This window comes from Micrasema longulum, unplaced genomic scaffold, assembly GCF_059751315.1.
Source record: "Micrasema longulum isolate JH-2025_06_02 unplaced genomic scaffold, ASM5975131v1 h1tg000746l, whole genome shotgun sequence".
NCBI classification, from domain to species: Eukaryota; Metazoa; Arthropoda; class Insecta; order Trichoptera; family Brachycentridae; genus Micrasema; species Micrasema longulum.
In genome coordinates this window covers 182,692-206,799 of record NW_028277940.1, presented here as the reverse complement: position 1 = coordinate 206,799, position 24,108 = coordinate 182,692, and the positions used below count along the sequence as shown (strand labels likewise).

At 28.6% G+C, this 24,108-nt stretch overlaps 1 protein-coding gene across 1 annotated transcript in view; it reads right to left on the bottom strand.

Moving 5' to 3' along the window:
• LOC148279202 (suppressor of lurcher protein 1-like) overlaps positions 1 to 24,108 on the bottom strand; it is a 422,275-nt gene that overhangs the window by 221,073 nt on the left and 177,094 nt on the right. The gene's annotated exons all lie outside the window — the stretch shown is intronic.

Sequence of the window (24,108 nt, the reverse complement as noted above, 5' to 3'; positions counted from 1 at the left end):
TGTTTTCACAAAAAGAATATAGCAAGCAAAAAAAGTAAATGTTGAATATTGAACCTAAGTTAAATTTAAGCTTTACACGCAGAACATGTCCTATCTTTTTATCAAAGGATTATAACACTGTTTGTTTGTAATATCAGCATAATAAAGTGTGTATTACTTTAACGTCGTTGGTCAAATAAACCTTTGGGTCCAGTCAGGAAAACGTTTATAGCCATTGTCTAATTTACATTGTTGCCAAATATCATGCTAACTGGGCTGTGATTGGCTATGACATTTTATTTCTAAGGGCAAGGATTTGTAAACGTTGTTAGGAATATTAGAAAAGTTAAAAAACTTAATAATTTTGCTTTCTTAAGCAGATAAAGATCACTATTTATGGATGGTATGTACTCAGTTATGTTAACCTATAAAATCATGGTGATAATTATATTTTTATCTTATTTTCTAGAAACTCAATTAAAAAAAAAAAATAATGATTTCCTTGCATTTTTGTACAATTTATCAAAACAATTATTATTTTATTCAATGCAGACCCTGTAGTCTACAAAAAATGGTGACATGTATTCAAAAAGTACAATTTTTGTATGATTTCTTCCGATTTTAGCATTTATTTGCTTATTCCGCGGTTAATTACTGTTATAGGATTTGATCAGGGATAGTAATATAAAACTACAAAGTCAAAAAGTTCAAAAGTTTGAAGGTCTTCTATAGAGATGTGTTGAGCATTTTTACTGATTAGTCTTTTTAAAAATATTTTAAGTATCCTATCAGGCGCAAGAAGTGTCTAAAGTGAGGTTAATGCTCGTATTTAAAGATACCAGTATGACGAAGAAAGTAGATTCGAATCCCATATTCAGAAAATAACTTGAAGGTGAAGACTCTAGAATGCATTTTTAAGATTTTTTGAATACCGTCACAATAATTTCTAATACAAATTTAATTAAGACCCAAGCCCAAGTTTGGAATTTAAAGATTCAAAGACAAATAACACTTTGAAGTTACTATTTTGCAGAAAAGCAACATACCTAATAAGTCCATATAAAGCTACCTCAGATGTAAAATAAGTGTTATAAAACACGATTATATGACAGAAATCAACAACTCCAAGATATAAATTCGGTTTCCACTATCAAGATGGTATAAGTTGGAGCTTATGGTCGGTCGATGCTGTGAGTCCTTTAAAAATTTTGCAGTCAAAACAAAATTTCAACTCGAATATTTTGACGTGAATTTATTGGATTATTAAAAAAAATCACTTATAGCAAAGGTAAGACTTGATTTATGTGTAAAAAAAATTATAAATCTCCAAAATCAATCAGTTACTTGGACATAAATAACCATAATAACCTTGTGTTACACATCTAGAAAAAAAAGAACTGTTTTTAAAAAAAGGATTTTAAAAAAAAATTCCCATTCATTCGAACTTCGATAAAATTTATTCCCACTAAAATAAATATTAAAAAAAAAATATCCGAAAAGGGTAAACATTAAAATTAATTGACAATGCACTAAAAAGGCAGATGTTTTATTAAAATTATAATTTTATATATGCAGACTCCATTTTAAAAAAATTTAAAAGTCAATTACTTGAATGTCTCCATGATAATTAAACCTACATCAAGGAAGTAATATTTCTTTGTTTCTGTAAAATTTCAAAAACACTTTTATTATTTTTTTAGTTATATATCGTATTTTATTTTATTTTATTGGAAAGCCAACAGACATATATAAATTTATAAGATACAATTATATTTTAAATACATATCATTAAGTTTTATTAGAGGCTTCCACATAATATTGTTATTGTAAATGTTGTCACATAAAAATTATACATAACATAACTAATCATACCCAACTTACAATATTATTAAAAATGTAAATGTAATACATATTATTAAAAATATATTATTCAGCAATAAAAATTTCATTTGGTGGAAATTTTAGATAAAGTAAGAAACAAAATACAAATCATTCAACAAAACAACAATATTAAAAAAAAAAGTTTTTTTTGTTTTATATATTTATTTATATCGTGGGTATTCTGCAAAAAAGCACTAAGTCAAAATTACTACTTCTGAGATAATTGAAGTTCAAAGTTTGTAACGAAATAACTTTTTTTTTAATACTAAACATTACTAAGCCAACTTAAAAAAATGGTAAATTGATATTTTTTATACATTTTATTAAATGCTTTAATAAATAATAACTGAACTTTCAGAACATTTTTTTCAAAATAATAGTTGATTGACAAGACTTAGTTCATTTTCGCTGATACATAATACCTCAGTAAGGAATTCAAATTGAAGTAACATTGTACCTACTGTACTCACTTTGTGAGAAATTTTTTATTTTCTTTAATTAAAAAAAAATATGTAATCATTTTATCTAATGTACAGTCCCCATTATATTAGGTAAAATAATAATTAATTAGTAAAAAGAGAAAAGAAAGAAAATAATAATTGTTACGTTTGTCGCTGAGTGAAGCATGTAGACATCACTCACTAGACATCTCCAGGATATCATGTCGCCGACCACCAATCTCACCTTTTTAAGTCAGTACTGCTCCACAAGCTCCGCTGAATACATCCGAAATATGGTTATTGATGGCCCACCAGTACGAGGTAAAGGCCTACCATGAGTACTAAATCAGTTTACGATAAAAGGATGCATACTTGGGTACTAGCATTGGTTGTCTGAACTGAACTCTTGTCCGTCTGTGTTGTTCTCGTCCCATAGAAGGGAAATGGTAAAGTACAAATCTAAATAGTAGACTAACTCAAGAGAACCACGCGCCGACCATGCTCTAGGACTCGTTTCATCTGCTTTAAGGTCTGTAAGATTGTTAGGACGATTAAGGTCTTTGCATAGGATTGTTTTTACTGTTGGTATTAGGAAAATGGTTTTTGCGAGGAATTCAGTACTATGACGAAAAGTAATTTCGCCTGAGTTCGATAGGGATCATGTTAGGATCTGTGTTAGGATTTTGCCGGTAGTGTCTTGATGATTTGATGTTCCACTGTGATTTGTTATAGATACGTATTGTTTTTCTTCTGTTGATTGAGTGCATGTTGTATAGGGCAAATTATTCTAATGTTTCTTATATGTATTTGGGTTTCGTGTCGTTTGATTGATTTGTTTGTATTACTACGTTCTTCTTCCTTTCCGATGCGGGATCTGGAGCGTGCGGCCGCGGTCTCAATTTGGAACTAACACTGTATTCCTCCACTGTAATACTGGGAAATTAGAAAAAGGTGATTGTGCTGACCATGTGTATTTGATTGATCACAAACTGACACTACTGCAGTGAGGGGTACAATGAAAGTTTTAAAAGTTTATTTGTTTTGTTATTTTCGCGGTTTGATTGTAAAGAAATATCAAATTTTCGCTTAATTAGTTTAAAAAAATAAATATTGATATTGATATGAAAAACTGAAGAAAGACTCAAGTCTTTATGAACAGTTTCGGGAAAGGGGTGGATGCTTTCATTGTAGTACGGCGTCCCTTGTCTTTTGGTGCTTTTTCCCTGAACGGATTTATGTTATATTGACATCACAAAAAATATCTCGACTTGTAGTGTAGATAGGACTTAGTGCATTTTTGCAGATTGTAGAGTATTTTTTCAACAGTATAACCTCATCATTAACACTTTGTATCCCGGAGCCGTGTAAACGCGTGATTATATAACCACGCGTTGCGTCCCGGTCCTGTGTTTTCACGTGGTTTACCAGCTGTCCAAAAAAGTGTATTTTATTGACATCTTGTGACTTTTATAAGTACTTTTTTGCTGTTGGTAAACTTGAAAACATGGGACCGGAACATAACTCGTGGTTATTATAATCACGTGTTTACACGGCTCTGGGATACAAAGCGCAAAAAAAGGAGTAAGACCCTGTATATGTGCGAACATTGCAATCTGGCTCTTCATAACGGCCAATGTTGGCAAAACTATCATACATAAAAAACTAATTAAATTGTTTCAATAATAAATGAGAAATTTCAATTGATTTAACCCAGTATTTTCATAATTATAACACTTTTAAGATACCCTTCACAAATAATGAAATTTCACAAAAATAAGCCGGGCACAGGGTAAATTCTATGTGTATTCGACCGGTGCTCAAAGTGTTAAGTCAAACAGCGAAATTTTGACTAAGTGCTTTTTCGCAGAACACCCACGATATATATAATTTTCATTGTACGACGTTTGTTTTCGCTGGCCATTATGTTTCTGTGATATTTTGACAGTTTTTTCGAGGCTCGACATCGATTGAAGAACCGGGCCCAAGGGAATGTAGGGAAGCATAATGATTTAATCTGAGTACAATTTATGGTCAGGACATAAACATGATTTGTTGCGAGGCTGTTCCGAGGAATATGTTTATGAACAATAAACTGCGCGAAATAATGTGCCACAAATACAAACTACATTGTACAAGGCTTTCCAATAGACTGTACATTTGTACAAATCTGCTCCTAGTTACAACTTTACTTACAATCGTAAAAAAGCCAATATAATGTTATGATGGGTGTAATCGTGTTATGTTTTCACTGTTGCTTTAATCATTAATTATAAATCGTTAGGTGCTTTTATGTTCAGAGCTGTATGTTGTATAATTCCGTGATTAACGTGCGTGTTTTTACAATTTAAAGCTAACACAACTTTCGGTCAAAGTGTGGGAAAAAACTTGATGATTTTTTAAATATATGCGAGGTTCATAGTTAATGAATGCAAACTATTAAAATCATACTTCACAAATCGGAAGCAGTATACATTTGTAAATTAAAAAAATAGTAAAATACAAACAGTAAATTTTGGAGTCCCACAAGGATCTATTTTGGGTCCTATATTATATATTTAATATATTAATGACTTATCACTGTATAATTTTAAAGAAAAAAATATTATGTATGCCAACAACATTGGACTATTTTATAAAAACCAAACAGACGTATTAACAAACAATGACATAAACGAAGACCTTACTATGTTGACTAAATGGACAAATACAAACTCACTTACACTTAATGAAAAAAAATGCAATTTAATCTATTTTGAATCTAGAAAAAAATGTCATAAAGTAGATGCTTATATAAATAATAAACGACTAACGGAAATTGAACATGTTGAATATTTAGGACTAACAATAGACAGACAATTGACATGGACAATTCATATCAACAATTTAACTAACAAAGTGGCGACATTGTCGAATCTTTTTTTTAAAATCAAAAACTTTGTTCCAAAAAAGGAAAAAAAAATGTATGAAGCCTATGCAATAACTTAAATATGTTAAATGCAACTTCTATGGGAAATATGAAATCAAAATGACATAAACAGACTACAAAGACCGCAAAATAAAATATTAAAGTTAGTATATAACCTACTGTATCTAACAGAAACTAAAAAACTTTTTCCAAGTCAAAGTACTGTTACTTCAACACCTCATTGCTTGACATTATTCAATGGATTATTTAGCCGCCATTTAATAAACACGCATTAAACGGCAATCTCGTGTGTTCAGTCAATCTCTAACTGAGGTAGGAGCTTCCAAACCTCAGCAACCTAATCCTACACATCTATAACTTTTTTTTCTTTCTCATTTTTTTTTAATGTTGTCAAAATATTTGAGTTTGGTGAAATCTAAAAAAAACGCTAATTCGTGTTTAAATTCATTGATTTCCTTCAAATAGTATTTAAAAGTTCCAAGGTAAAACACCCCGAGGACCAAGGTGCATTACGAGTGTTGTACCTTGGTCCGAAATGCATTTTTTTTTAAAACAAACGTAGCTCACAAACAAATCACATTTTTATGCAAAAGTGAAATTTTACTAGTAAAAGAAATGAACTATGTATGATAGGACGTTGTGAAAAATAAATTTGAAAATACGCATTAAAAATGATGAAGGAAAAACTTCAAATAGGACCGAAGAAAGACACCTTCCCCTATTTTGTTCATTTATTTATTTATTTATACACCAACGGTTCAAAGAACCTTTGACAAAAAATAAAAATTTACAGACATATTCACAGCAGTGCACAATAAATATGTAGCACATAGTATAAAATAATAGGAAAATTTAAACTTAAAAGTTTAGTGAAGATATTATACAAAAAACAAAAAGTAAAAAAGAAACATAACATCTCTAAATAAAATATAACAATAACTATGAGAAAATCTTATGTTCTAAATATAAATATAACACAGTAAAGTTAAGAATAACTAGATAATAATTATGAATAAAACAATACAACATAAGTATTTAAAATAATATAAGTTTTTTGAACAATAAAATAAAAATAAATAAAAAAACTTAAATTAAATAAACTAAATAATACCTTTATTTAGTGAAATCATCATCATTAGTTAGTTGGAAGAAGTTGCCATTTGGCAATAAATCCACCAATGTACAATTAAAATTAAGTCTAACATGTTAAATAAAAAAATAAAAATCACGTATTCCAGGAAACAAAGTTAAATTAATATTATATTTAAAAATAAATCCATTATTTTTCTAATAAATACCGAGTGAGAATTTGTTTTAATTCATAAACAGAATTTGTATTGAAAATATAATATCACTATCACCCAACAATGCTTTGATTTTGCTAGATTTAAGTACGTACGAGTATATAGCTTAAATTAACACAATATAATATTTGATATACCCTCTTACAACAAGTAAATAAATCGATTTCTTTTTAAAAATCCGTGTTATGTAAAACCGTGTTACAGGAGACTCGGAGTACATAAAGAGGGGTTAGGTCAAAAAGTATAAAAATACTTTTTTAATTTTTAAATTCTGATTTATTAATTTTCTTCCCCATCGCTGCTCGATACGACTAAAGTTAAAAGTTTTTTTGATATAATGATATTATCATCATCTTCAGTATCTGAATCTTTTTAATTATTGGCGCTTTCCGCCTTCTTGAAAAAATTGTGTTTTCGTTTGTGTTTATTTTTATTGTTTTCTTTATTTTTTTATTTTATCAACACACATGGAAAAATCAAATTTTACATAAATCATAACAAAAACGTATTTGGTTGTTTTTTTTTAAAAAAACATACATCTTTTTTACCCAAGATTTAGGAACAAAAAGTAAACTATTAAATTGCATAATACGTTCCGAAGAAGTTACAAAATAAATGTAAAAATCAAATTATAAAATATTTTTATGAATTAATTTAATAAAAAAATCACAAAATTACAGTCTTAAATAATAAGTAATACATAAATTGTAAAAGAACAAATAAATTAATGTAATAACTAAAGTTAAAGTTTAATGACCATTTACAATCTTTGAAAAAGTTCAAAAGGTTTATTTTATAGGAACAATACTTTACGTAAAATTTATGTAATACGTGAATATAACTTTATTTGCTTGTGAAGATAATATGTTGAATGTCATTGCCTAGCTTGGAATGGGGTATATCCTCTTAGTAAGTGCTAAATAATGGAATTTAATAATGTAAGCCGTGCAAAGTTTCTAATAAAAAAATGTGAATTTAAAAAAAAACAATTGCCTAGTTTATAGAGGAGTTTGCGTGTTGTTCATAAAAGGTTGACGTAGATTTCCTGGTACGGAAATAGGTAATTTTCCAGCTTCATTAACAAGTTTTGAACGTCCCGAATGCTCACATCGTCTGAACTATTATGGAACATTATGAAATTTACATAACACAAAAAAACATTATCAAACTTCAAAAAATTTTATGTAAATAAACCTAATAACTGTTCAAAACCAGTACCTACTTGTACCAAATTTAAAAATACCTTCATAACTATTTTTCAAAACAAAAAATACCGTTTCGTAAAAATTATTTCCAGATTTACAATTACTTTCAATTTTTAATTGTTACTAATGATTTAACGACCGGGTCTTAAATATAAATTTTTCCTCTTGACTATTTTTATCACGGTTTAATAAACTAATTATTTTTTTTAGTGTTGACTAAATCTTAAATGAAAAAATATGGAGCTTATAAACGAAGTCTTTTTGTCATGCTGTTGTAAATGTAGGAGGGTTGAAGTGAAATGGATACGACATTTAAAACTAAGTATGGGTGGACTAAAGGAAATATTCTTTGTTTGGCAATGAATTATTTTATACTTATTATTAATGGCTTTTTTAAGTTCTAAGATTTCCAAGTTGTCTAATTTTAATATTTTATTTCCAACATTCTGAACTTTTAATCCAGTGTCTTTTTAAAATTACAATCATTTTCTATTAGATGGTTTGCGAATTCAGAAAAATGATTATTACTTTAAATGAGACACCTTCAGGATTCTTTTACTCTAATCGTAATGTTTTTTTTGTCTTTTCTATTTAAAACGAATCACAATCATTACAATTCAATTAGTAAATTCCAGCTTTTATTATTTAAAGACTTTATCTTTGTGATTTTTTTAATAATTTTCTTATCTTATTAATTGAGTAGAATGCAGGTTTAATGTTTGATGGTGGGGAATTAGATAATTCAAATTTATTTCAACAGAGAGGGAAAACATTTTAGAGAAGGGAATATGGAAATCTAGGAATTTACAGGGCTTATATTATTAAGTTCTCAGTATATCCTTTATTATAACAAATCTGTTTTTTTGTATTGAGTTTTAAAAAAAAACTATATTAGTTAGTGGAACATCAATTATTCAACTATGTGTTTTTTTTTAAACGGAGCGTGGAATATTTATAGGCAATTGGATAATTTGAGGAATTATTAATAATTATATCTATGCTTGTTGGTTTACGGTAGACTTAGGTTGGTAGAAAAAAAAAGTGGTCGAAATCAAGTTGTTTTAAATTTATTTTATATTATGAATACTCACAAAGTTAATGCTTCGAATATAATTTTTTTACAAAAAAAAATTGACCATTTTAAATATACTTTCATATTATTTAATTTTACGTACGCACTTATGTATAACTTACCATTTGAACATTTTTTTATTGTTTTAAATTACGTACACACAAGAAAGTTTAAAAAAAAATATTCTGCAAATTGTGATTATCAAAAATTCGTTAAAACCCCTTAAAACGTAGATCTTATTACCACAGCAATTCAGAGAGATAATGAAATGAGAGTAATTTAGTAATTCTCTTATTTCCCTAGACACTCAAGGCAGAGGGAGATAAAATAATTTGAATTACAAATAGGACCAGTATTTATTCTCGTTTACTTAAATAACTTATTAATAGCTCAGCCTGCAGACATTTGAGAAAATATATCGATGAATACTATTTTTTATATCTAGAATAAAATTAAAATCAAAAAAGGTGTTATGATTTTACGCACGCAAAAAGGTTTAACTTTAATAATACTAAATGAAGTTCATCATGTTTTAAAGAAAAAAACAAAACTCATAACAATATTTTTCGTACAGTTTTCTTACTTAAAAATGTTATTGCAAAATTTAAAGAAAAAACATTAAAAATATATTGAATAAATAGCGGACCCGACAGTCGTCGTCCTGCCTAAACGTTTATTTGCCTGCTATAACCTGGTTGAACAGACGTTTTTTCGTAAATAAGGACACACATAATTTATTTTGGACTTTTAGAGCTATTAATATATTTATAATAAGGATTAGTTTTTCGTTTTGTCTCAGTAATTGACTGTTGACGTTGTGCTCAAATTGAAATTGTGCAAAAATCACTACTCTAGTGCCAATATCCAGGGAGAGAATACAGGAATACGTGTAAAAGAAAAAATGTCGAACCACGATTTACCCTAAGCCTAAAATTATGATAATTAACTCATGCCCAACGCGAATTTAGACATTCATTAACCGTCAGCAGGATTTTGACGTGACCTTGACATAAAATTCGAAACCAAAATAAATGAAAAGATAAATCAACAATGTTTGAGTATGTCCAAATGCTTGCATACTGGCTGGTTTTCCTCCCTAGGGATTTATTCATATTCAAATTTATTTCAACAGGGAGCGAAAACATTTTTGATAGGGAAATATGGAAGTCTAGGCATTTACAGGGCTTATGACCTGTCATTGGCTGGTTTAAGCGGCTATTTTATGTGTAACATTCATCATGGCGGCCTCCGTGGTGTAGTGGTCAAGACGCTTGACTCATGCACGGAAGGTTCCGGGTTCGATTCCCGGTGAGAACACGGAAAATAAAAATGTGATTTTTCTCAAGCCTGGGTGTTCTGTGATGTAATTCACCACTGTAATTGGGCCTCCTGGCCTGTTCTGGTGCAAAAAAAAAAAATAATAAAAAAAAAAATAAAATCATTCTGCCCATGTTTAAACATTTCCTCAAATCTTCAATTTGTTGACTTTTGTGAAACAGTGTGTAAAGTGGCCACTTCAACCAGCCAATGACAGGTCATAAGCCCTGTAAATGCCAAGACTTCTATATTCTCTTATCAAAAATGTTTCCGCTCTCTGTTGAAATAAATTTGAAAAGAAAAATAACTGATAGTGTCGTTAAAGCGTGTGAAAACTGTCCGGATAAAAGGAAAAAAGACTTTTCATTAGTAGGTCATAGTAGGTGCTTGTAGGTGATTGAACTCCAAAACATAAAATAATTAATTTTTAAATTAATATTTTTTTTTGCAAATGTTAAACTCTGCCATACTTACCAACAGTGGTGCATTTTGTGTAAGAATTCATTTTTCAAAAATGTATTAAATTAATGTCATTTGAAATTATTTAAGTATTACTAATCCATTAAAAATAAGTTTATATGTAGAAATTCAAAAATTACAAGATAACTAATCAATTTAGAATCCATTGAAAATCACTGTTGTTTGTAAACGCTAAAATACACTATTTTTTATATACAAAAAAACAACTTCCTTCAAATTTTTCAATATATTATGCATTTTAGTCGAATGCATCCCTGGAAAATCGATGAAAAACACATTTATGCTTCTAAAATTTTTTGCACTCATCGCATGGAAGATGTTATTATTTATCAACCTTTATGTTAACAGTCATCTATTTAATTTTTTGTAAATAAATTTTGTGTAAAAAATACGTATGCTTTTAGTTCTTAATAATTTTTATATTAATTTTAAAATTAATATAATTTCTCTAACGTTTTTCTTTGTAAAGGTAAAATAAAAAACCTGCTGACAAACCGGTTTCACGGTTTAGTGGGTTTCATTATTTTTTCTTTCATATTTTTTGTTCATGTTAACCTTCTTAAATAAAAACAAATGACGTAAATTGGAATTTTTTTCCAAAAACAGCACGTAAATCTGTAAAGCCATTTTTGAGTTTTTGCAAGACTAATGACGGCAATTCATTTATATATATATATAGATAAAAGATTTATTTTATTTTATTTAAATGAATGTAACTTTATGCCCTTTACATACAAGGAAAAAATACAATCAATAAAATGTACAAATTCAAATAAAGCGTTTAGTCGTTTATAAAAAAAAATCAAATGGTAATATCGGTGTAACAACAATTTTGATGTCTTAAAATACTGTGGTTAAATATTTTTTTGCACGCGGTGATGTAACATAGTGTTATTTTAAGTAAAAGACGGAATATTCTGAAATTCAGACATCTAAAGAAAAAAAACATTATGACATCAACCTGTTTCTCTCCACTGCCGGATATAGGTCTCTTCCAATTTTTTCAATGTTTTTCTATTCTGGGAACATTTGTTCCCATCCATGCTCCACGGGTTCAACGATGTCGTCAGTCTATTTGTAGAGACATACTGTTTAATGATTCTCTGATTTAATCCTGGCATAGCGAAATAACGGGCAGTTATCATTCATGCATGCACCCCGGTTCACTCACAATAACAGGCTGAATACACAAACACCGATCACAGAAAAACGTTTCTGTCTTCCTTGTTATAAGTTATATCTTCGGGCTCTCTTTTATACAAATTTATTGCTGTATTGACGTAACATTCAATATTCGCATGGCGAGGATAAAATAAAATTTCGTATAAAAAATCCTGTATACAAATACAAATTTTACTCTCTGAATCCGGCGTGAAAATGTTAATATGAAGATTACGAAAAAATACAACTTCATCATTAAAAAAATTAGAGAGATAAATCAAGTCTTGTGTGTAGACTGGTGTAACTGGTTACGCCACATTTATTTTATGTGTGCATAGCACAATTACTAGGCTGAGGCGTTCAAATTTATTTGCTACCTACTGAAACTTGGTGAAGATGTTGCAATTCTTACCGTGGGAACCAATATTGTCTACGGCCTAATAATAAGAACAGAACTGTCATCGTCTGTGCATTTGCCTTTGATATTCTCACAGCGATCGCGAATAAGTTATTTTTGTTATCAATAATTCATTTAATCCACTGTGTCGCGTTATCGCATATAATAATCAAGACACCACGTCAAGTGCCCCTACTTTCTGACCACAGGATTTGATCCTGCCTGCCGCGAGAGAAGTTCCGAACAATAAGGTGCCATAAATCCAGTACAAGGTAGGTAAACGCATGAATTGTATCAAGATTTGGTGGCTTAGTAAATAAAGATAACTCATATCCGCAAACTAGACCAATTTGAGCGTTCATCTGCCAACTAGTAATTAGCGTGATCAGTGATATCACAGGCCACCCAAGATTAAATACAAAATAAGGTTTATAAGATTTTGGCTCATTTTGTAAGCGCAAACCCAAAGATTGTCGACTTGTTTTCATGTCATACTCCAACGCTCACGCCTCATCACTCCTAATGATGCACTGAAGGGCGGTATTGTCCGTGGAAAGCAAGTCATCGGGGACAGATTCGCGTTGATCTTTTTGAAGAAAATTAAGCAATCTTCGCAGAAAACGCCAAAGATCGACTTATTTAAACAGCTGCCACAAACAAACTGTATTAAAAATTGCTCTAAAAAATAAAAACATCCATCAATGACAGTTTTACAAAACTTCAAAGTAAAAAAAATACGAATGTCTCGCGCGCGGTTCGTTGAATTTACAAATTTCAAATAAAAAAAAGAAATATTGGTAAAATGGAAAGGGAAACAGTTCAGTTTACAATTTGAATATACAAACACACTTAAAAAAAAATAAAAAAAACAATAAAAAAAAAATAATAACCATCTTTTACTTCTCTATTCGCACCAGTGCAGTGATGCAAAGGCCACTAAATTGATGCCCCAGTTTCAGCTAATTTAGATTTTTTTTGCTACATGGAGGGTTATGCGATCAGTTTTACGCTTTCAGGTGTCAGACAGCTTTTTTCTGTTTTCAAGCGGATAAATAATTCAGTTCTCGGTTTGAAAAATAATGTTTTCGACTCGATGGCTACTCTCAGAATACTCGATATTCGTAAGTATAGCGTACAAACTACAAAGACAGTACTTTATTTAGTACGGCTTGCTTATGCTTTGTCTGCTTTGGAAATAATTTTGTATGCTAAAACTGTGCTTTTCGTGATTTTATTGTATTCAGACGTGATCAGCCTTTCGATTGGTAAATATTGCAACGCATTTTAAAGTTTTCTTTCAATTCTCTACGATACAAAATGATTTAAACGCAAAACAAACAGACGAATACAATTTATGTGAGAATGGAATACGCTAGACGTAATGATGAATTTATTTATTCGAAAAAATAAAAAAGATTTATTTGCATTTATAAAGACAAGTTCCAACTCCATGAGATCTGTGTTTAGTTCAATTGAATTATAAAGAACAATTTATAGAAATAAAATTTTTCAATATTTTCTTTTATTTCTTTAAAAGACCTTCATTATTTAAATATTTAAAAAAAATTCCGTATGAAGAAAACATTTTGAACATAATTTCATCAAAAATTTCGTTTAAAACAATATCAATTTATTAACTTTTTTACACTTTTAAGGATTATTTACAAAAGCACAATTAAAAATTTGATTTTATAAATTAACAAATTAATTATAATCTAAAAAAGCATAGAAAAGTACAAAACATTAAAAATTGACTATTAACAGTCTCTGAATAAACTTAAATCAGTATTATTTATTCATAGTACTTCTGGAAAAAAAACAAGCGAAAATAAAATAAAAAAACGAATATAATGTTAAAAGTAAGTACGTGGACAATATCAAGGTAGCCAATTTACTAGGAATGATTCTATTGAAGTTTTAATTAATGGTAATACTAAAATTAGCAGGGATCATTTAGGTCGTAGTTTTGATAGTATATATGTTGAGAGGTTCTGTGTGCGTCAAGATAAATTGTGGCAATTGTTATAATTGTGGTGATTAATTATTGTGTTATTCATTGCTGAGAAAAAAATTGAAAGCTAACTTATTGATCATAACTTTTTGAGAACTTGAATACGCTTATTGTGACGAGATTTTACTTTTAAATTAAATAATAAAAATGCAATCCCCAGTAAAAAAAACTACGCAGAAAGTCCGCAAAACTTTAAAACATTGAATTTTAATTTTAACCGGGTTGTAGTCCCGTGGCTTGTGTTGCGGACTCACGAATCGGAGGTCCAAAGTTCGAACCCCACTCTACCGCAACTTGATTTTCATGATTATAATTGAGAGTATTTGCAATTCGTTGATAATGGCTACAAAAATTGTAATACTTGGGTCAATTTAAAGAACGCGAACATTGAAAAAAAAGGATTTTTATCAGTGAAATACATTTTAAAGTTTTAATAACTATTTTAAAAGAAGAATTTAATTTGTCATTTAAAATTGATTAATATTATATTATAAATGCAATAAGACAGGTCATTTAAACATACGTTTCTCTAACGAAACCACAAAAACTAATGAAATATATTACCGATTAAAAAATAACCTAAGTTTTTTACAACAAAAAAAAAACTAATTTAAATTTAATATCCAGCCTTTTTTGTCCTTAAAATATATAATTAAATCACGCTTTTATTTATCGGTACAGAATCCTCTCGGATGTTAACTTTTTTATTTTCAGAACTTGTTGCATTTTCAGTTTCCTGAAATTCTGCAGCAGAGTAAGTAGCAATTCAATCCAATTAATTTAAATACTAGAATGATTGAAACTTCCGAAACAGTACGAGAATCCTTTTCACAAACTGTTTTTGTAATGAAATGTTTCGCAATGTGCTTTTTTATTTTTTTGTTGTTTCAAGTTTCTGTGTTATTTACAAACATTGTACCGTAACAATAAACTTTCTGCTTCCATGTCATAAGATAATAAGGTTTAATTTAATTAAAATAAATTTTAAAACTATTTATTTTTATCCAGATATTATTTTTTTAATTACTAACCAGTTTTTGTACTACTATGCGCTCATTTTTCGTAAAGGAAAATATTAAAAATGAATATATTTTTTACTATTTTAACAGTGTCTACTTCAATCTAACACATATGTATTAGAAATAAATCAAGTCAAGCAAAGTGTTTTTTTGTTTTCATTTTATTTATTTATTTTATTTAAAACTTCAAGTTTAAAGAATAAGTACTTTGACGGACTTATTGTAAAAATAAATATCTTCCAGCCAACCAAAAAACAGACTGGTCAGAAAAAGAGATTGGTCAAAAAATTTAACCAAAAAAACATAAATATATATTAAAAATTACAAACGTACGTTTATTTAAAATATTTTAAAAAATCTGATTAATTGAAAACAACAGCTGTTATTTATTTGGGAGATAAGGTTTGCACATATAAACATTTTTTTATTTTTTAAAAGTACATTAATTTTATAATAAAAACCAGAAAGTGCTTCAACCATAAATTTTATTTTAAAACGAGATTCAAATTTATAAAAAACACGTCTCATTCATTCATTTTATCAGCTTTTTAAAAAAAAAATATGTTTGACTCCCCAATTAGTATGTCTCGTCTTTCATATAGAATTTTTTGCATTTCTTAATTTTTTTGCCTTTTTAAAAAAATGTTGGTCAAACCATGCATTTTTATCTATCCAAAATAGTATAAGTCTGGATAAATCTGGTTATGGACAATAATTGGACGACTTGAGGTTTCCCGACAGCCAGTACTTGTAGGGGTGAAACCCTATTAGTACTAGCGTCATTTCTCAGTACGCGAAGAAAAATAATCATGTTCCGTTGTTTACATAACCAATCTACCTCATTTTTTGTATTCATCTAGCCAATGATATGTTCTTTACAAAACAATATAATTTTTATTTTGGTAGCCCACGCTTGTTCCGACTTAAGTGTTTTATAACGACTGTTTTCTTAATTATTTTATAATTTAAATAAACTTTACAACAACAAAGTTTTTTTTATATTTTTTATCTTTATAATACATATGTATGATTAAAAAAAAAAACTTATATTTTTTTTGTATAAAAGGAACATATGCTTTTTGTACTCCGTACCTTTATTTCACATCTTTTGAGCCCCAATGTCATTCTTGAAGTGCATTTTTTTGTTAACTATGCAAGTTAAAAAAAAACGTGGGTAAATACTTGACAGAATAATAAAATAATACAATTTAAAATTGATAAATATTTATTTATTTTACTCTGGTACTAAGGAAATAAGGGTCCTTAGGAATGCCCCCCCCTTTTTTTTTAAGGTTAGTGAAATGAATACACTTATATAAATGTCATATCAATATCACACTTTAACTAACCTTACTTATCCACTTAAACTATGTATTGTTTTACGTTACAATGTTACGAAATTATAATAAAATTCTGAAGTCACTGATTCTGATAAAAAGTATCATAAAGATACCTTTGCTCAATTTCAAAATGAAATTGTATGTAACAAATGGTATATTTCGCGTACAAAAGTATCTTAAGGATTCGTAAAGCCTTCAAAAATTAAAAAAAAATTGTAAATAAGCTAAAAAATTTCTAAACAATTTACCAATCCTTAAGATTCCTACTAAGGCAAAGGCCTATGATCAAATTAAATAGAATGATAAAACATAACCAACGAGTTATTTGATATTTTTTATAAAATGCGTTTAATATATACGGCCTTTCAATCGATTAAAATAAATGCAGTAATAAAATATTCATGTCGATTATAAAGTAATATTTACATTGATACTGTTGAATCTGATATATTTTTCGTAGAAATTTACATGAAAGAAACCTCGATTATTTTACGATTATTTCTCACGTAATGAATTATGGATGCATAAATATTATTAAAATTATGGCTTAAGCGGAATTCCTGCCATTTATGAAATTATTTATTGTCTCATGAATATGGATCGCCTGGCTGAAATATCAATTTACGAAAGCAACCGAGTTTCCATAAGGCCCTCAGTAAATGGGATATTTCGTCGAATTTGCATTTAAAATCGTCAATTTCTAGCCACCCTTAATAGACATTAGAAACTTTGGTTAATGAAATCAAAATCAAATTAATTATTCAGTTGACAAACTGCGACTGTAAAGGGCGCCTCTAGAAGTCACAATGCTCTGTTTTTATTTAGTTTTCAATAATGTATTCATGCTATTAAACAAAATGAATGAAAACAGAAGTCACCTTAACCCGCTGGTTCCTGTGATGTAATTGGTGTTGAAAATTGCGTTTAATTAATTAAACGTAGTTATGCAGAAAGCATCTAGTACGCAATTTTGAAAAAAAAATAGAAATTGGTGTTATCGGGTGCAGTAAGGTCAATTCCATGTTCTGGTAAAAACAGACAGATCGCTTTTATATAAAAAAAAACTGTAAAAATTATCTTCTGAAAATAGTATCGATCACAAATACAGCATTTTTCAATTTGCAGAAAACACCCACAGCACCAGAAAAACCTTAAGAAACCTTAAAAATCATTAAAACTGGTCAAATTTATAATTCGACTCTTGTTCGCAACATAAAAATAACCAATGAATTCATTGGTTATCATTTGTCAAAGTCAAACACATTCCAACTGTTGTGTAGATTTGATTATTTACTCTTTTCACAAAGGTGCTACCATCTCAGTTTTAGTTTTCTGTGGCTGGTTGCATTCTACATAACTACGTTCAATTAATACCTCGGCCACTACTATGCATTTTACCACGTTTTTTTTGTAATCTTCGAGTAGTCTTTAACAATAAAAAAAATAAGAAGAAAAAAAATAAAGTTTAAAAAAATAATAAATATGTATCATTGTTTTTGTACAAACTTAAATGGAACTCTTTGTAATAACTTATTACCTTAACTTATTAACTTATACATAAATTTATTATCAAATGTGTTTTGCCTTTAATAGGGAAAAAAATGTTGACATTTTAAGTAAGTTAGTAAAAAGTAACAGAGGAATAATTTTCTTCAATGAAATGAACAAAGAAAATTAAAAGTGCGTCAACATATTTAAGAAAGAAATGAAAAGTTTTATTTATATTTCTTCTTTGTGTAGCATTGATTAAAAACACCGTTGATTTATAGTTTTTGTAATTTATATATTATTTTTAAAATATTAATAATTAAAAATAAAATAAACAAACTTTTTTAAGACGTCACTCTCTATAATGTACACAAGAATTGTTTTTTTTCTTTTACGTAATGGGAAACGTTAGTGTTAACATATGTATTTAATTCATATAAAAATTGTACTATTCAGTATATTGTATACTTATATTTGTTATTTAAAAAAAATATACTTGTTGCATTTTATTATGGAAATAATAAATTAGTGATGCTTATATCCACAAATAATATGAAATAACCAATGATTGTAACGCTTTCGTGACATCTTAAAAACTAGATGTCTACAATTACTTGATAACAATTGGAAAAAGCTAATTTTGAAACTAGAAAAAAGATAAGAGTAAATAAAAAGCATTTTTAAAAAGAGACGAAATTTTGTGTCGTCAAAACCAAAAATATTATTTTCCTTCAAGGTTTGAAAATTAATTATGATTTGATTGATTTCTGATAAAAAATATTTGAAATGTGTTTTTCCCTGTAATATTCATTTTATCTGGACTAAAATCTAAAACAAAGTACTCCAAATCTTATTTTTTTATTAACTCATTCATCTAGGAATTGGTAATTGAATAGATAGCGCAACTTTTTAAATACTTTTTGAAGAAATAAAAAGTGAACTTTTATTTGGAATCAGAAAACTTAAAAAATATTTTCAAGCTATCCTCGGGAGGATTTTGGGAAAAAGTATCATTATTCCACTGAACTAGCATCCCCTTGAAAGTACTCCCCTCATCGGATTCTCTAGAAACCTCCCAAGTTCCCACAGCGCAGGAGAAAAAGATCATTTGAACGGTATAAAGTTCTTTCTCTTGTTAGTTTCTAGACTAGAAAACTAAGTTTTCCTGCAGAAAAGACTAGGATTTTAAAAGTGCATCCTTAACAGAATAAAATACGATTGTTTTTGAACCACATTTCGCTATAACCCATACGATTTATCTACATTTCATCCGTCTTTTTTTAATTTTGTTATAACCTACATACTATTTGTTTACAATTTCATTTGTCTTATTTAAACGTTAGAAAAAAGGGGAAAAATATGTGATCAGAGACCAAAATAATGACTGACATTTTAAAAATATGTAATTACCTATTGCAAGGTGTATAAAGCTATTTATCGAAAAATAAAATTAAATGGTTTGTAATATGATAATTATTCTCTAAACTGACAATACGTAGGTACTAACTATGCACGACACTCTCCTATTCCGCGTTTACATTCCTTAGCCAACAAATTTACTTGTGATATAGCCATTTTTAATACGACAATTATCCATTTTAAAATGTTCTTAAATGCACTGTTTAAAACTAATTATTAATGTCATAATAAAAATTTCTTTTTCATACGATTTTTTCTGTGTTTTTGATGTGTATTATTATTTATTATTATCTTTTTCTGAAATTAATGTATCAAATATTTTTGTGTACCCGATATTATGTTATTATCTTATACATACTCACTGTTAACTAATTTTTGTTTTTTGTTTTTAAAAATGATTTGTTAATACCAGTTTTTTATACGTATAAGTATATGTAAATGTATTTTTTTTGTTTAAATTCTTTACAAGTTATTTACAATTTGCTTTTTATTTAAATTACTTTTCTTATATCCAAATATATATTTATCTTTTTTACTATGTAAAGTTTCATCTTTTATTTTGCATGGCAGTATGCTTTTTATTGTTTCTACATGTGTACAAGAAATCGTTGTTTATCTTTTAAATTATTACTTACTTTGTTTGTACTTACCTGTATATTTTTTGGAAATGCCCCTTGGGCGTATGTAAAATTTAATAAATAAATAAATAAATATAAGCAGCGCGTTAGATGGCAAACCATTCGACCAGATAAATATAAATATTTCCACAAGAGTCCAATGTACAATGTAACCAACTTTACCGGTTTATTGCTAGAAGCGTGTTAACGCGCTTTTCGTTTTCGTCCTTGGATGACCGGCCATACAAAAATTGCATATAGAAACGCGTGCTTTTTATACGCACTTTAACTGTAGAGGTCGAATAATCCGAACAATTTAAGATTTCGTGATTTTGAGACACCTGTTAGAAGATATGTATCTGTTTTAGGTGATCCTGTGTAAGTTGGATTCGTTCCGACCTTTCGGCTACCATTGCATCTATCTCCCTTTGTTAACCATGGAGTTGATACAGTGCTTTATTTATTTAGTTTTTTATTGCTTAGTTCTTGGCATGAACACTTGACAAACTTACTACTATGCTCTATTTTTTATAAATTTATTGATATCATTCTAACTTTGCTAGAATTCCACTCGTCCATGCGCTTTGTAGCTGCACGATGATTGGTTATCTAGCTTTCATATACCAACTTAAAAAATACCTAAATTTTATAAATGGAGTCTAGAATTCCAATCGTCTATGCGCTTAGTAGCTGCAAGACGTGTTGTAATCTTACTCTTTTTTATTATTCATATTATTTTTTTATTTTTTTAGTATCATTTATACACTAAATTTATTTGTCAATTTTTAAAATGTGTAAATGGGGGCTAAATTTCTAACTGTCTATGCGCTCTATAGCTGCAAGACGTCCTGTAATCTAGCTCCTATCTGTTATAATTTTTATTGATCTTAATTGAAAACGAGGAACTAGAATCCCAACCGTCCATGCGCTCTGTAGCTGCAAGACGTACTGGGATATTTATTAATTGTACAGCGCCCTTGAGGTGATTTTCACAAAAATGGCGCTATATAAATTATCCAACTATATATATATTGCAAGACCTATCTTAAGGGTAAACTGTGTGTTTTTAGACAACAATATGTATTTATAATTAAATTAAATATCCCAACTAGAAACCTCACCCAAAACTTACTCTTTCATACCGATAACCATAGAACCAATTATGGTTTTCATTCCCTTACGCCCAGAATTCTTAGGTCTGCCAATAAACATACCAGTCTTGATTTATTTGATAACAAGTTGTCTTCTTTCAAACGATCACTGAATCAAATTTAATTATAAACACCTCTCTCCCGCTTCCACTCCCACAAAGTCTACTATAAACCATTGAGTCTTTCTAATTTTTTTATAATAATTTTCCATGTATAAATGTGTCCATAAAAATGCCCATTGGGCGTATAGATAAATAAATAAAATAAACTAGTTATTTGTAACGTGTCGTAGTTGGCAGCCAGCACATTCCGTATCATTTTTGTATTATTTATTTATTTATTTAAATCTTAAAGTAGGGCACACATATCATACATATTTTTATGTGTGTTCTAATAATAACATTGCAAATATATTTAATTTATAAATTGTTTATCACATATGTCTTGACCATTATTTTAAATTTTGATATGTTTTTTTCTTCATAAATATTTTTTTCCATTTCGTAATACTTTTTAATTGCTTTAAATAAAATTGAATTTTGTGACTTTGCCTTTTTCCTAAATGGAAGTCTAATTTTGTTATTTTCTCTAGTATTGTGATCGTGTTCATGCTGGTTTCGATCAATTTTTTTCCAAAATTCTGTATTTTTATTAGAGTTTATAATTTTATGAACAAATATCATTGTATTGTAAAATATTCTTTGTTTATATGTTAATAATTTCATTTCATTTACCATCGACTTTACCCTCGTGTATCTGTTTTTTTTCAAAATGATTCTAAAGGCTTTATTTTGTAATACAGTTAGTTTATCTATGTTTTCTTTGTTTGATAAAAATAAAATGCTACTACAGTAGTTAACGTGTGGTTCAATAATTGCTTTGTAAATAGTTTTGCAGGAGTCCTTATCAATAAATCTTCTGATCCTTCCCAAAATTGATATTTTTTTGCAATCTTATTTATTACCATCTTAGCGTTTTGGTGAAATGTAAGTTTTGAATCCAACATTACACCTAAATATTTAATTTCAGTGACTTCATTAAGTTTTTCATTTTCTATTACAATTGATGGTGTAATTTCTATTCTTTTCTTTCCTATATTCATATATTTAGTTTTGTTAACATTTAATTTATTAATTTTTAGCCACAGTGATACACTATTAAGATCATGATTTAGTCTGTCCATAATTGATTTATAATTTTCTCCCGATATATATATTAAGGCATCATCTGCAAAGAGTCTTATTTTTGAATATTTTAATGTTTCGACAATATCATTTATGTATATAATAAACAAAACCGGTCCGAGAACCGATCCTTGTGGTACTCCCAATGAAATTTTGAGGGGCTCGGAAATTTCATCATTCACCTTCGTTATTTGGTATCTATCGCCAAGGTACTCTTCAAACCATTTTATAGTTTTTCCTTTTATTCCTATTTTTTTCAATTTTTTAATAATTATTTCTCGGTCTATTGTTTCGAAGGCTCTTTTAAAATCCAAAAAAACTGCAATTACGAACATGTTCTTATCGGTTTCCTCTTTCCAATCTTCTAAAACCAGGTTAATAGCCATTTCACAAGATTGATTGGTTCGAAATCCACATTGTTCTTTGCATAATACTTCCCATTGTTCCAAAAAATTAACTAACTCATTCTTTACAATATATTCCAATAATTGTTCATATTTTGGAAGGGTGTTTATGGGCCTGTATTCTTCACACTTCACTGAATTTTTTATTTTTGCTATTGGAATGACTCCATGCAATAACGATTCATTTATAATATCCAATAAGTAATTTCCTATGATGGGTAGAGTCTTTTCCAATAATTTAATTGTAATTCCATCTGGACTAGGTTTTGATTTAATTGTTTTAATTATTGCGTAAAGATCTTTTTGCGTTAATTTTTTGAATGTTAATTTGGTTTCCTGTTCTTCATCTAAGTCAAAATTATAATTTATATGTTCTATATTCTCATTTATCTCTTCCACGCTTCTTATAAAATATTTGTTAAATTTATTAGATATATTAGATCCCTCTATTCCATTAAGAAATTGTATGTTTTCATTTATTGGTTTTTCTTTACTTTTTAACAATGATTTAATTGTATTCCACATTTTTTTTGGATTCTCCTTTTCAGCTTCAATTTTTGTTTTAAAGTATTCTTTTTTTCTCTTTTTTAATTCAATTAGGTATTTGTTTCTTTGCGATTTAAATTTATTCCAGTCTTCATTATTTTGAGTTATTTTTGCTATTTTATATAGTCTGTCCCTTTCGAACTGCATATTTTTAAATTTATTATTGTACCATTTGTTATGTATACTGTTAATTTTTATTTGTTTTATTGGTACAATGCTATCAAGAGTAAGTTTTATATTTTCAATAAATTTTTCTACTTTTAAATTAAATTCTACATTATTACACGTATGTTGAGTGTAATTTCAGCCCGTCTTCTTTGTTCATGTTTTTTGGGTATGTATTAGCACCATACTAAGGGACTAGTAATTTTTTGCTTTTTGTTTTGCAATGGTTTGCTTATAACCTAACGAAACTTCGTCGAAACCAAGTAAGGGTTGTAACTAGGACCATTACAGGACTGCAGATTTAATAAATACCTTGATAGAAGGCATCTTTCTGAAACCTGGGTCTGCAGTGCAAATGATGAAACACCAATACACATTCTATGCGAATGTTATGCTTTAAATCACAAAAGAAGTCGTATGATCCAGGGGACCACTGGTTAAACCTAAGGATGTTAGAGCGCTCGCCCCCTACTTAAAAGGATCTGGTCTTGGAAGGGGAGATTTAGCTATATTAGAGCAATCGCCCTCCGTTCAGTAGCCAGACTCTAAAGACCTGGGCTAAGACGGCGAAAAATAGTTTACAGGGAATCGTCTCAATAGAT